Source organism: Acomys minous, assembly GCF_964271855.1.
Source record: "Acomys minous genome assembly, chromosome: 17".
In the NCBI taxonomy this organism is placed as follows: domain Eukaryota; kingdom Metazoa; phylum Chordata; class Mammalia; order Rodentia; family Muridae; genus Acomys; species Acomys minous.
In genome coordinates, this window is record NC_140500.1 from 13799310 (window position 1) to 13813203 (window position 13894).

General features: G+C 44.4%; 1 protein-coding gene across 4 annotated transcripts in view; it reads left to right on the forward strand.

Annotated features, from left to right (window-relative positions):
• GRIN2B (glutamate ionotropic receptor NMDA type subunit 2B) overlaps nucleotides 1-13894 on the forward strand; it is a 459317-nt gene that overhangs the window by 217908 nt on the left and 227515 nt on the right. The gene's annotated exons all lie outside the window — the stretch shown is intronic.

The following is a 13894-nucleotide window of genomic DNA, read 5'->3' on the forward strand; positions in this document are numbered from 1 at the left end:
TCAACCCAAAGACACATGGGAAATCTTATAGCCGGGCACATTTAGTCCTTGTGTTAAACATATATAAAACTCATCCTAACCTAAATGGTGAAGATCATCCGGATATCAAAGGGCAAATTGGCTCACAAGTTAACTGGACATCCTGACAGTCATAGAAGCCTGGTCTGTGGCTAGCGCTTGGAGTGGTTTTATGTTTGCATGCGCCCTCCCTTTCCTATGCCCCACAAAACCCACTTAGGCTGCTGAGCTGAAAACCATCCATGTCTGCACCCTGTTTCTTGTCGTAGTCAGGGATACTGGCTGACCTATACTTCTAACTCCTGAGCCTGCTCTGTGTTCAAACTCACGGGCTCCAAGTCCAGCACGTAACTGTGTTGGCATCATCAATCCACAGACACAAACGAGCTAAAGTTTGTCTGTAGCAGTAACACATATGTTCCATGTGCAGTGACCTCATGTTTATGTTACGGAGTCAGACAGAATTGCCTTCATTTGTTCATGTTCTACTACATAGACACCATATTAATAATTTTACCAGGATCCTTAAAGACGTTTTTATCTCAGCATCTCACTCAGGGCAGGAATCCTTGCAGCTTTTCCTCAGAGTGCTGCTTGCAGCAGGAAACTTGGGTGCTCGAGAGATTTTGTTCTATTCAGAATGAGAGCATTGTTCTTTATTTTGAGCAATCTGCTGTGCTGCTGTTGCCATTTGGGGGCCGCATTTTGCTTTCTGGAGTTATTTTAAGACCTCTTTTCATGTGACCACCACAGAGTACACTAGAACTCACAGCAAAGCACCGGGTCTTCTCTTCTTCATCATAAGTAGCCTAAATGTCTGTGGGTTATTTTTGAAGTAAATTCCAGTTGTTTCAGGATAGGCTCTTGATCAAGGCACCAATGATCAGCTTCTCAATGTGTTCTGTTTGCCAGCCTGTGTGATGGACTGTCATGGTTCTCATTTACAGGAGGATCGGCTTCCTGTGTGATGGACTGTCATGTACTCATTTACAGTAGGACTGGCTTCCTGTGTGATGGACTGTCATGTACTCATTTACAATAGGACTGGCTTCCTGTGTGATGGACTGTCATGGTACATCGTTTACAGGAGGATTGGTCTCCGGACATAGCTGGGGACAACTTCAGCTGCTCTGATAGACAGCTTTCTTAAGTTAATGAGGATCTGTTGATGTAGTTGGTTTCAAAGCTAACCTAGTTTGAGCCTTCCTTTGGACACTGCTGGTCTTCTCATCTTCTTAGTGTGCACACATCCTGTAGGTTAATCCAACGTTCTCCAGGTCACTGATTGAACTCTGAATGGGAGAGGACTTGGAAGCCATCTTTCTCTCTATTTAACCAACTTTGTCACATGAGTCTTATTGGGTGTCTTGATACATACTTGGATACATCTGTGATCTTAAAAATCTCCCTTTATGAAAAAAATACATATAGGTTATAGGTTGACACACTGCACAAGGCTCTTCCATACATTTTCTTTCTTTTCTTGCAAGGCAATAAACCATGATTGTTGCCTGTGTAAACTTCTCATGTTTCTCCCCAAAGCTCCTTCAAGCCATGGAAAAAAATCTATTTCTCTTACAAATAATATCATATAATCTAGCTTTGTCAATATCTTTTCTCTTACATGATTTTGAAACCCAACTTTTGGCTTTCCTCTCTGTACACTCTTTTTCCCTGTTCTGTTAATGAGCTTGATCCTTCATTGAACTGCATTCTAGTTCACTTTCTCCCCATTTTGTTGTCCATGTTTGGCCCAGTCCACATGAGCAACTCTCTATTCACTAATGATTCCAGTACTCCCGGCACCTACAAAATTCTGTTGAAAGGCATTTGGGAACCAGCCACACCTGCTGTTCCCTGTGAGTGAAATGAATCCATAGCTGGGGATGGATGTGGCACCTGTTCAGGCCACATAAATAATATCCCACAGTATCTGGGAGGGTAAATCACACTGAGTGCTTTTTTTCCTATAGAGTCATCATGAAATATTGTCTAGGATTCAGGCACAGAGATGGAAATTGCTCACAGAAATGAGAAGACTGGTTTTTAAAAGTGGTTCTATGATAAATAAGGATACAGGTAAATAAATTCTGCACTTCTGGGTATCCCTGTACCTGGACTGTACTCAGTTAATTCACCTCTATGTGCCCTTCAATCTGCAGCCTCTGGGACAGCATCCTTTACCTAGTTAAAGAAGAGCATCATTCTAGGGCATGAGTTTTCCAGATAAGAGAAAGAAGTAGCTGGGAAATTATTTCTAAAGAAAGAGTTACTTTGCTATGGTGACAACAGTTCTACTGGGATATTTTGAATAAAAAAAGTTGAAAAATGTGAACAGTAGTATTGGGAGAAGAAAGAGCACAGCAGCGATGGAGCGAACACTGGCATTTAATGCATTCTTGCTCTGCTTCAGAATGCCAGGCTTGTGGGTGAATTCTCAGGTAACTGTTACCCTTTGAAAGACGGGGACCCAGGCAGAGTGGTTCCTACTTAAAACCAAGCTAAGAAATGGCAGAGCTGTCAGTGGCTGCCTGGGCAGTGTGGCCCCAGCTCCAGTATCTGTATTGGCGCCACCTGCCTCATGTAGTGAGTGCACACTTGAAATATGGCTACTCCAAATTGAGATGTATTATATGTATAAAATATGCACAAAGAATTTAACTCAAGGAACATGAATTATCTCATGAATAATTTACATAGTGATTTTACATCGAAATACTTTATATACTTAGTTAACATGTATCCCCAGCTCCTTTGCTCATTTGTTTTGTTTGTTTGCAATATATCCACGAGATGACTTTGTTATATATGCAGTCCATATTGTATTTTTTGTTCATGACCTTCAGGACTGTTGTTTAACAAAAACTTTAAGGCAATGAAAAGCCTTGAAGTTTATTAAAATTCATAAAACTGCCAGGGAATGAAGACAGACCTGAGGCAGAGCAGTAGGGTGGTTGTGTTGGGCCCTACTGGAAAGGAGACTATTTGAAGGACCTTTAAAAACTGGCAGCTGGAAAGGCCAGAATCATTTTGAGCAATGCAGAAGGGGGCCAGTTTCCCCCTTGACCTTAAAGGAAAATATTTGGTCAAAAGTGAGTTAATTTGCTAGACACCTCAGAACACTGATCCAAACTATCAATCCATAAGTGAATAATCAAGTTAGGGGCACGGTTCCTTAAAACAATGAATTCCAGCTGATTCTATAGCAGAGGGTCTGGGGAGACAGGAAGCAATATTTCTAACCAAATACGGTGGCATCATGGGAAATCATGTTAGTAAGCCACTGGCTCAGGTGAGCCATCCCACTAGTCCAGGCTGGTCTAGAGCTCAGCTGGCCAGCACCAAATGTGCTTTGCTGATGTCAGCCCATAAAGCACCACCAGACCTCCGTATCCTCAAGTTCCACATCCACAGAGCCAAGCAACTATGGACCCCAAACATTTTTGAGACACTTGAATTTGTACAGAATCTTCACTGCTTTCATTCCCTTCACAATTCAGCAGCATAGCTATTTATGTAGCATTTACACTGTACTAGGAATTATGCACAATGTAGAGACGATTAAAAGTCTACTTGCTGGAGGATGCCCATTCGTCTTTGCTAATCCTGAGCTGCCATTTCATATAGACCATTCTCAAGTTTGGTATCCATGGACCTTGTTGAAGCCCATCCCCCAAGGACACTGAGGGAATCTGTACTTCTAGGCTGGTTAGTAACTGGTGACTGGTCCTTCAGATTTTTCCTTAAGTGAGAACCCAGCAGGAACATGCTCCCTCTCTAAATAAGGCTGGGTATTAAAGGCATCATGCCAGTTGTTAAATGTTTTAAATATTTCCTATGCTTATGGGACACTCTTGCATGCAGTGTTATGCAATTTGTTTCATCCTGTGTTTTGACTGGAGAAAAGTGTATCTTGTGGAATGCTGCTCAGAGAGAGTAATATATTCCCTAAAGGAAGTAATTCCAGGCCTGGGACAATGACTCAGAGGCTAAAGTGCTTGCCACACAAGCATGAAGGCTGGAGTGCAGATGCCCAGAACCCAAGGAAGTACAGGGTAGGCATGGCAACTCACTTGTAATTCTAGTCTTGGAAGGGAGAGACAGGCATCCCCAGAACATGAGGGCTGGCAAGACTGGTGAGAACTGGGTTTGACTGAGAGAGCCTGCCTCAGTGAACAAGGTGGGAAAGCTATTGAAGGTGATGATGCCTGCTATGAGTCTTGAGTCTCCTCCACATTCAGGTACACATGTGTAACACACACACACACACACACACACACACACACACACACACACACAAATGGGAATAGGATAAAAAATAATATTTAAAAACTCACTTGGAGTAGAAGCTAAGAGCTCAAAGGACTTCAAAGCAGTAAATGTTCGTCCTGAAATGAGGAAGAAGAACATGAACAAGATGAAAAAAAAAAAGCAATTATCTGCTGACACAAAAACACAACTCTTCACTTCAAAGGGGCTAAGAGACAGTTTCTTCTGAAGCCACATACAAGTGGTCATGGCGCAGGAACACAGATTTAGCTTACCCTAAATTACCTGTTCCAATATGGAAACAGCTTCATGATATTATTATAGTAACAGAGCAAGGAAAGGCATAAATCAAAATGCTTTTGATACACCCAATGGGGACGTTTTTTATAGGTAGGTGGGTTAGGCAGGGCGGGCAATTTTCTGCTTTGAGCCTCAGATGCTGTCTGTTAACATCTTAAGCTTTTTTGTTTGGGAACTAAGTCTCTGTTTGTACATCCCAAAGGATTTAAATAATTGGGTCAGGCACAGAGGATGACATTAAGTGGCTTATTAAGGAAGGTGCAAATGCCCCCAAATAATTTGGCTCCAGACTTGCAACATTCCAACCTCTCTACAGTCACTGAAATTCTAATCCACCAATCAGACAAGCAGAAGGTCAGTGGAAGCTGCAGCTTCTTTCCAGAAACTTCTGCTCACATAGCTAGTGGTCAAAAAGCAGTAGGCCCCTGGAAAAAGAGCATGACAGAGAGAATGGTGTAGCCATGGTGCAGGTCACTTGATCCGCAGCACTGGCCTCCCAAAATGTATTCAAGAATGTGACGTTACTACACTCACAGAATGAATGAGATCTCTGGGCATCTCTTCCACACAGGAACAAGTCAAGGCTTGACTTGAGGTCGTAATTGGTCTGGGGTGAACAGTAATGTCACCAAAAGGAAGACACAGGAGTTGTGGGGAAAAAATAATAACCCACGGAAGCGTTTTGGTTGTGTCAGCCTCAGAGTTGCTGTTTGAATCCAAATCAATAAAGCTTCCTGAGAACAGGGTTACTGCCTGAAACATGGGCTGCAAGTGAGTACAGAGCACCCAAAATACCTGATCCTCACTTGGGACAACCGTGTTCCGCAGGGAAGGGGGACAAGGAAGAAGGCCACAAATCCTAAGACTCAAGAGCAAGAATTGCCAGGTCCCCAAGCATCAGTGATGAATGTCTCCCCACTGCCCCACACATACTTTTTTTTTGAGATGGGGTCTCTGTAGCTCAGACTGGCTGGCACTGCCTTTCTGTAGGCAAGGAGGCCATGAATCCTCTGAAGTCCTCTTACCTCAGCCTCCTGCAGGCTGAGGTTGCAGGCATGAGCCTCTGTGCTGTCATCTTTTCTGGCTTTGAGCCTTTCGCCCAGCCATTGCTGCTTCTCAGCTACTTCTGTGGCCTACCTCCTCCCACGTTACTGTTCAACAGAAGGTCCTCTGTCTACCAGTATGGTAGGAGAAGTGACCTCTTCTTTACCATACCTGATTCTAGAATATACTTTATTTCTTGGCAACTTCATACACGTCTACAATGATCTTGATGACACCAATCCCCAACTCTCCCTTGCTCTCCCTGGGACACTCTTCCGAACACCTGTCCCCTTCACTTGTGTCCTCTTCTCCCTCACTCCTCAAGTCCAAATAGTGATGGGCTATTAGAATGTGCACTGATCTTGGACAGGTCTTATGTACATAACCATAGCTTCCGGGAGTCCATGCCTGCAGTAGACATATGTATCCTGAAGACATCATCTCACAGCACCGCGCCACGTCCTCGGCTCCTACACTCTCTCTTTGACAATACAACCTGATCTTTCGGGAAGGAGTTAATGTGCTCACACTCCCTCTCAGCGCATGGCTAGTTATGAGTCTCTGCGTTAACTGCTTAGCTATCATCACGTGGGGAAGCTTCTCTAACCCTAGCGGCAACTTCTTCTGCCTTCTTTCCTTTTCCCAAGTGCGCTTGGCTTCACCGTAGATCCCTGGCACAAGTGACGTAGGCTGAAATTGGCGTGGATACGGAGAGCCCGTAGAAGGAGGAAATTAGGTCTGAGTGGTCCAGATGTAGACCAGAGTTTAACCATGTGACCAGTCCTCTGCAAGAAGAGTTCTCCAAGAAGCCTGAGGGGAGACACGCTCTTGGCTGGGAGTCGCTGCCGTGCTTGGCTCCCACTGCTGCCTGTTTTCTCTGGACTGTCCTTCCGTTCTCAGAAGCAAAAGGGGGGGCCATTCCGAAGGTGCCTTGGCCCAAGGCATCCATACTCAGAAGCTATTCTTGCTCACGGTCAGGACAGAGACGGGGCCACCGGGTTAATGGAATAGGGCTCCGGATCATCTTGGCTTTGGTGCCATGCACCTCTGGGACTCCCATTAGCGTGCCCTCATTCCCCCGTGCTATTATTACCCGTCTGCCGCCCACACCGCTTTTCATTTCACGCCACAGCATTGTGGCCAGCACCATAATTAAGGACAGGAGGATAATCGGTTATGATTAATTGAATATGTTAATTTTAAGAGTTGGGACTCCTGTTTTCATGTCCCCTCTTTGTTTGGCTTCCCCCCCCCCCCCCTTTGTTTTGTTCCCTCTGAGCAGTATACAGTCTGGGTTTTGTTTCTTTGTTTGTTTTTTGTTTTGTCTACCCTCGTTCGTAGTGATTCCTGCTCAAGACCTTCACGGATTTTCACTTGTACTATCTAGTTTATGCCCACCCTTCCCCTGGAATACATAAGAAATGACCCAGCAGTTTGTACACTGGAGTGTGAGATAGTACTAATTGGTCTCAGGCAGAACTGCACTTTTTTTTTCCTTATTAAACCCAAGCTCTACAACAGAACCCCCATTGTAAAATAGGAATGCTGTTCTGGGAAGAAAAATAAATGTGACTAATAATGCAACAATGTTTAACTTTACTTAAAACAAAGATGTTGGCAATGAAACAATAGCTCATTTTTTAACCCATGAAACTAGCAAAACAACTGAAGAGCACCTCTGTATAATACAGGTGTTCTTTTGAGAAGAGGATGTCACATAGACCATGTAAACTCACTATGTAGCCAAGGATGATGACATGGAATTTCTGATTCTCCTGCCCTCCGATTCTCAAGTGCTGGGGTTGCAGGTGTGTGTAAAAAAAAAACATTTTAACTCTAGGGTGAGAGTGCTTTTATATGTATGAAATAACACAACATTTCTGAAAAAATAATGTGTAAAAAACCCCATTACTAAACCTTTGAAAAAATCGGTATATTGGCGTCTTCCCTGGGCCATCTTCTGAAAGCCATCTCTTTGTCACAATAGAGACAAAGCTGCAGATACACATACATGCCCAGTGGAAGCACCTACTGACCACTAGTGCATGGGTCACACTGTACCCAGAACCACACTGGCCTTATTTTGTTGACCCTGTTGGGAGGGCACTTTTGCCAGTCCATTTTATATGTTAAAAAGCCATAGCAAGACGGGCTGAGTAATTGCTTTAGGGTAGCAAGCAGCCTGCAGATGGTAGAGTCTGTCCCAGACCGGGCGGACTCACCAGAGAGCACCGCTTCTGGACTGCATTCTGCAATGCTGGGTAGTACTTAGTCATTAAATGCCCTTTCCATTACTCCCTCACTGTACTGTGCGAACTCAGGCAGGAAGCTCTCCAGTCTTGACCTTCTGCCTCTAATCTGGTGCTGAGAGTGTTAGAGCAACCCTCCAGCTGCCTTCTCCCTGCCTGGCAATCAGGCCACACTCCACTCTGACTCTCTCCGGGACAAAAGTATTCTGTGATGTGGGCTTGCGGTCCCTTTGCTTTGCATGGGCAAGATTAGTGTACGGTCCTGCCGAGTGCCTGCCTCTGTGTCCCTTGACACACAGGCCACGCTGGGGTGCGTTATGTATAGTACAAATTTTGTCCCCTGTCATGACAAGCTATGAGCTTGTCTTCTTTTCCTCCAGATCAAAAGGGAAGCCTCTCTGTCCCTTCAAGGCCAGGCCGTGCTGCCTAGGTATGATGCTCTCCCACCTTAAGGGCTGGTCCCACCTGCCCGCCACAGTAATGAGACTCTCTCTTTCCTAATCAAGCTCACTGCAGAGCGCAATCTCCTATCAGCTCCTTTCCTGAATGTGTCTCTTCTCTTTTCTGTGAAATTGTAGCAGGGAATGTATTGGGCATCTGATAACTATCTGCCTGATTACATACACTTATGACTGAGTATGTGCATGTGTGGGGGCACATGGCTGTGATGGTGCCCGTAGGGAGGTCTGAGGACAATTTGCAGGATTCAGTTCTCTCCTTCCACCCTGTGGGTCAGTTCTTGGGGGGAGGGTGGTGACATTGAACACAGGTCATCAGGCTTGGTGGCAAGTACCTTGACCTAATGAGCCATCAATCAGCCGCTCATTTCACAGCCTCCACTAGAAATGACCCCCCCCCCATGAATACCTCGTAATCATCTGTGCCACCTCTGCCGTCATTACCACCTCATCCTCCTCAAACTGTGAGGGGTCTCAGGATTCCTGGTCATGTGTGGTCCTTTCCCTCCGAAGCCCTGCAACCTCTGATGACAATTGTCTTCCTCTTTACACTGCTGTCACTTGTATATTACAGCTGTCAGAGCTGTGAACGCTGGCACATGTCTGTAATCCCAGACTTTGGGGAGCAGAAGCAAGAAGATCATCGCACCAGCCTGAGGCTACGTAGTAAGACCCAGTTTCAAAAAAATGAAAAAAAAAATCTATTCTCTCATTTGTTGCACCGTCATTTGTGCCTCAGACAGGCCTTGGCTATAATGTGTGCTCAGAGGTGATTGAAAGTATGTAAATATGCAGGATTACATGTAATACATGCTACAGCACCTATGGAGATCTACCTTAGCAACATATGTCTATTATGATGTAGTGTTTTAAAGATGATATTTGTTCTTTGTTCATCTGACTTTGCAAGATTAGGAAAACAATGGTGTGAGCCCTTCCTGCTAAATTCTGAATTGCAATTACTATGAAATCTGTAAATCAGATTAAACGCATCTTCTGTACTTAACTATTTTAGCATTCTCATACCTATGACTGAGAATTTCCATTCCTGGAATGATCTTTCTCTGATAAGGTCTCTCTCTCTCTCTCCCTCCTCACCTCCTCCCTCCCTCCATATGTGCCAAGTGAATGCTCTAGCCCCCGAGCTGCCCTCATCCCTACAACATGGGTTCTGAGCACTGGGAAGACTAATCACATTAGCCACCTAGAGACTGTCTCTTATTGTATCACTTTTCTATTTTTTTCACCTTTTCAGAAAAAAAAATCTACTAGCAAATTGATGTAAATTGGACCCAAAGTAGTTTCAACTTCATTTTCTGTGTGACTGATTTTTTTTTTTTTGTACTCATTTGTACTAGTCATTGGCTTGAGGAGAAAAAGTAGTCACATGTATATTTTGCATTTTATTACTGAACTTCACTTCTGCCCATGTTAGCAGGAAACAGAATTCAACCCTCAAGTCCCTCCGTTATCTCCACCAGATTGCTTCAGAGCATCAGACATTTTCTTGGGTCGGCTGGATTCTAGGCCCGGATGAGACAGACTAGCATCGCACAAGCAGTGGTAACTGGGCGTAGGGGTTGTTTATCTCCGCAGAGAGTCCTGGGATGGAAGGCTGGCCTCCAGGATGCTGATGTTGGGAGGGGTTGGGACAACTGGATAGGTTAGGAGGGTCTGCAGAGGAAGTGCTTTGATTGTGTCGGAAGTTAGTGCTTTCTCGGGCCTGTGGTGAAAGAGCATGGTTGCCTCCTTCCCACGTGATTTCTCATCTGGCAAAGCTTCTGCTACTGTTTTGACTTCCACCATGAAGTCCTCACCAGAGCAGTCAGCAGTCAGCCCCAAACCTGGGAGCTAAATAACATCTTTCTAAAATATTAAGCTAGCCCCGGGCATTTTGTCATAATAATAGAAAATGAACTAATATTTTCTGCTTGATTTATTTATTTATTTATTTTTTGAGATCTCTTTGGCTTGCAGTGGTTCATTTAATTAAATAATTGAAGTTTTAAATTAAATTAGTCAAATTAATTTAGTTAATTCATTTGCTCACTGTTCCCAAGTCAAGGCCTTTGTTCCAGAGTGATCATATCTGAAAGGCCTTCCGGATTGTGACTTTTGAGGTATTATAGCTGGTCCTCTTCTCTGAACTTGTTAAACTGTATGCTCAGCATCTTCACTGAAGATCCCTGGGTCTGAGACAGTGCCAGCCACCATATTTCTTTCTATCAGTAGTTCTAACCTGAAGTTTATTATTCTATATAAGAGTCTAAGGCTTTCTTCTGTGTTATTTCCAGTGCTAAGAATCAACCCCAGGCTTCACAAATGCTAGGAGATGTCCTACCACTGAGCTACACTCCCACTTCTCAATGTAACTGATGGGATATGGTGTACGGATCTATCATATCTCAACAGCACACTCTGCTCTTACTGCTTTATCCCGCCTTTGTTCCCAGTGTCAACGTTAGCCACAGCAAGAAGAACCCTTGTGTGATGGCCAAACATACTTTATTTCTCCTCCACAAAGAGGCATTTGTCTTAAAGTGTTTCTAGGAAGATATGGGCTTCTTCCAGGCACACTTCCTATATATACCATAATAAAGAAGAGCCCAGAAGGTCCTTTTCCACCCAACGTTAAGTCGTGTGTATGGAACAGCTCACTCTAATTCTGTCACAAGTACACACACACACACACACACACACACACACACACACACACACACACACACAAAACACTGCAAGAATGGTGTGTACAAACCAAACCCATAAAGACACATGGAGCCGTTCAAACAATATAAAAATTTAGCCTGGAAAAAAAAAAAGGAATATGTAGGTCTTTCACGAAAGAAAAGGGGGCTCTTTGGTAGACTTCTTGGGTTCTCAGGTGGCTGGATGGGGCTTGCCAGGTACGTGTCTGTGAGTCACCGGGTGGTACGCTAAAGTTTTCACCATCTCTGCCCAGTTATCCCACTGGGCAAAACTGCTGACAACCCCTAGTAGTGCATCAATGGGTGAGGGTGAGAGTCTCCTGTGGCTGGAATCAGTGAACTCACTGGTCCCTCTTAAGACTGAACCGTACAGCCTTACCTCATTTTTGAGGGTGTGAGTACATGAATGGAAGGTGTGACTGCCCTTTGCTTGGCCACTGACCCTACCTACTTGTCTGAATTCTCCTCGAGAACTCACAAGTCAAGGGATATATACATTAAAACATCCATCCACTTGGAGTGCTAATAGTATACAATTTTATGAGCACTTTTATAAATAGAATAAATACAAAATAGTAAATATACTTCCCTATCAAGCAAGAAGTGATTTGATAATGATTAGTAGCATTGCGAAGTATGATTACCTGTGGGCCTGTAAACAAGTTGAGGAATCCATTGATTGGTAAGAGAAGAAAATAAATCTGTTACAAAGAATTCCAGGCTGAGCAATGGGACATCTGTATCACATCGCTGGCCCTCACCTGGATCAACACGGAAGAGGGAGCAGAAAGGCAGCAGGAGCCAGAGGTCAAGGGCTTCTACAGTAAAACAGACAGTATTTGCCAGGCATGGCCTGACCATTGCTCACCGGAACTCACAACAGCTGGGACAGAAAGCTTAAGAGTGTCACAAGGGCAGTTAAGCCAGCCAGAATCCCAGTGTGGCAGGGTGAGGGGTGAGGGGTTGGGTCTCATGAAGTCCCTCCTCCAGCTGAGGAGCCATTGGCTATTGATAGCTGATGAGGGTGGGGGGAGGGGTGTCTTCTTCAAGTTTGAGGCTCTGGGTCTGGGATGGTTTCTATACCCATGCACATTGGGAGCACTAAATGAACTCAGTGGGTGAGGGAGAGAGAGGGAGAGACAGAGAAAGAGAGAGAGAGAGAGAGAGAGAGAGAGAGAGAGACAGAGAGACAGAGACAAAGAGAGACAGAGAGACAGAGAGAGACAGAGAGACAGAGAGAGACAGAGAGACAGAGAGAGAGACAGAGAGAGACAGAGAGAGACAGAGAGAGACAGAGAGAGACAGAGACACAGAGACAGAAAGAGACACAGAGACAGAGAGAGACAGAGAGACAGAGAGAGACAGAGAGACAGAGAGAGACAGAGACAGAGAGAGACAGAGACAGAGAGAGACAGACACAGAGACACAGAGACAGAGAGAGAGAGAGACAGAGAGAGAGACAGAGAGAGAGACAGAGAGAGACAGAGAGACAGAGAGAGACAGAGAGAAACAGAGAGACAGAGACAGAGAGAGACAGAGAGTGAGTGAGAGAGAGAGAGAGACAGAGAGACAAAGAGAGAACATGAAGTGAGAAGGAAAAGTGGAGGGGGGATAAAGGAGGAACTGGAGGGGAGGGGATTTAGGATAAATTTGATTAAAAGACATTAGTATACATATATGGGATTTCCAAACAATAAAGAATAACATTTTTTTTAAGATGGAAGGCTGCCTGTGATAGAAGTGTGTGATGAGTATATCAGATATTTAGAAACTCAGCTTTCGTTTCTGCCTGCCTTCTCTTCCAGCTCTTGGTTCAGGTGTTTCTTCCATGCAGCCATGAAGTGAGCAGCACTTATTTAGTAGGGATTATTTGGCATTAGGCTGTGTGTGTCCCTACAGCATTTTCCCAAGTCTGATTAGCTGAGAGTAGAAAGCTGCTTCTGTGCCCGTCCCCCACCCGATGAGTCATCACAGAGAAGCAAGTGGAGCTAGTGGCCTACCGGGAAGGGCCATACCTGAGTACAAGAAATGAGATGCTCAGGATGCACGTGTTGAGCAAACAGGTCTGTGTGGAGAAAGAAACTGATAGCCTCCCTGCAAGTGGGAGAACTCAAGTGGGGCAAGCAGAGGACACCTCTTGGGTTTTCCTGGTGAAGACAAGGGACTGTTTTTCATATGGTTGTAAAGAGCTGTTACATTCGGTCCAGAAGGGGGCCCGATGGTTGCCAAAATGGCCCCTGCCAAACCCACTGATGGGAGCTGCCCATGAAGTCCAAAGAAGATGGCCTTCATGAGACAGCAGAACAGAGTTTCTTTGTGGGTCACTGCTTGATCCTTTTTGTTTGTTTGTTTGTTTTTTGTTTTTTTGTTTATTTTTATTTTTATTTTTATTTTTATTTTTATTTTTTTCACTGCTTGATCCTTAAGTGTCTCACTGAACAGTAAGAGATGGCAGATAGACAACGTATATTTCTTGGGCTAGAAATCACAGCAGCCATCCTGCTGCAGAAATAGCCTGAGGTTACGAGCAGAGTCAATGTATGGTAAGGTAGATGACTCAAAGTCCACTCAGGAGTCAGTGGTCCCCCGGGGTACACTGCAGGGACAGTCAAACATGGGAGCTGTTTCTGAACAAATATGACGGCTGCTTAGATCAGAGGCCAAAAGAGACGATGAAGAATCTTGCAAATGAGCCAATTTATAAACCTGCCAGAGATAATGCTCAATGCTCTCCAACATCTGTAGTCTTCAACAGATTAATACTTCAGCTAACCAGAAAACTTAACCATGTAGCAGAGACTATACAAACCAGTCTGGTTCCTGAAAGCCTGTGTTTACTAGTCTATTGATT